The sequence below is a fragment of the Ostrea edulis genome, chromosome 1 (assembly GCF_947568905.1).
Source record: "Ostrea edulis chromosome 1, xbOstEdul1.1, whole genome shotgun sequence".
NCBI lineage: Eukaryota > Metazoa > Mollusca > Bivalvia > Ostreida > Ostreidae > Ostrea > Ostrea edulis.
In genome coordinates, this window is record NC_079164.1 from 57,287,769 (window position 1) to 57,289,583 (window position 1,815).

Genomic DNA, 1,815 nt, shown 5'->3' on the forward strand with positions numbered 1-1,815 from the left:
ACTTTGTCTTTAGATCTGTTTAGCTCAGTTTCAAAGAAACTATTAAGATATTTTCATCAAACCTTACATGCTGATACATTACATATTGGTATGATCTATTCAACTGCATCAATATTTTTTACCTTGACCTCACTTTTCCATATTTGGTGTTTAGCTCGGTTTCAAAGCAACTATTGACAATATCTTTACGAAAACTTTTACACTGGTAGCTATTTAACTGTGGTATTATTTTATGACTTTGACCTTTCCTTGACCTCATTATTTCCTATTTTGGTGTTTAGCTCAGTTTGAAAGCGATTAATTATTTTTTTGGGGTCTATTTCTGAATATATCTAGGGCATATGGTAGAAGACCAGATTTACAAGTAAAATTTTAATTAAATTGGTGTTTGTCATGACAGTTTATGATTTCTATGTATGTAAATGAGGATCAGCATTTCATGCGAGTGTAATATTTATTTATTTTTTTAGGTTTGAAGTAGTTATGCCCCCGAGATCGAAGGTCGGGGGGGGGGGGGGGGGCATATTGTTTTTGTCCTATCTGTCATTCTGTCAGAAACTTTAACCTTGCTAATAACTTTTGAACAGTAAGTGCTAGAGCTTTGATGTTTAACATGAGTATTCCTTGTGGCAAGAGCTTTCCGTGGGTACCAACATTTTTGACCCTGTGACCTTGGAGTTTGACCTACATTTTGAAAGCTTTAACCTTGCTAATAACTTTTGAACAGTAAGTGCTAGAGCTTTGATATTTCACATGAGTATTCCTTGTAACAAGACCTTTCCGTGGGTAGGCTATTGGTACTTTGCGGAACGGAACAAAACGGAACGGAACCGATTGTGGGGTACCCTAAGAGGGAATCCACTGTAAAAAGAAGTTGGTTGTAAAAATAAAATACTGGACTTTAAACTTCTAGTTATAAACATAATTGCGTCCACTGATGCTGGCCTATGAAAAGTAGAGAGTTGTAGAGGAGAATACCGGGCTTTAAAGTTTTATTTTTTAAATATACAATTGTGTTCAATTATCTGAGCTTTACTTCTGCGTTGATATCTGTAGTTAATGTATAAACTATGTTTAATTTTCGATTTGCATTTATTACTGATATAAAATGGATATTTTCTGCGCTGGTTCCGTTCCGTTCCGCAAAATACCAATATCCGTGTGGATATTAGTATTTAACGGAACGTAACGAAACATCGAAATTCAAGTGCTATTCTACAAGTGCAAGTAGTCTGTTATTATTCAAGTGTTCTCATTCTTTTTAATCGGTTTATTATTTGATCACTCTGAAAGTCAGAGGAATTGTTAATTTCAAAAATCAACATGCATATAGATATATATAGGATTCCGTTCCGCTAAATACCAATATCCGTGTGGATATTAGTACTTAACGGAACGGAACGAAACATCAAAATTCAAGTGTTATTCTACATCTACAATTAGTCTCTTGTTATTCAATTCTGCTCATTCTTTTTAATCGTACAGAATCGTAAGACACCGAATTATCTATTTTTTCCTATGAGGGTGGGGGTCGAAATAACTGCTTTCACACAAAGGCATGTTTTTGAACATGCCCGAATTTTTTTATTGCAATTTGTTTCGGTTTTGAAGACGCATTTTCACAAGTGTTCAATCGCATCTTAAGACACCGAATTCTCTCTTTTCTTTTGTGGTTTTTTTTTTCGGCGGGGAGGGGGGGGGGCTGTTGTTTTTATTTTTCTAAATTAATGCCACGTTATTTTCTCCTGTTTTTGTTGAAGCTTTCTATTTCATCGGTTTATTATTTGATCACTCTGAAAGTCAGAGGAATTGTTA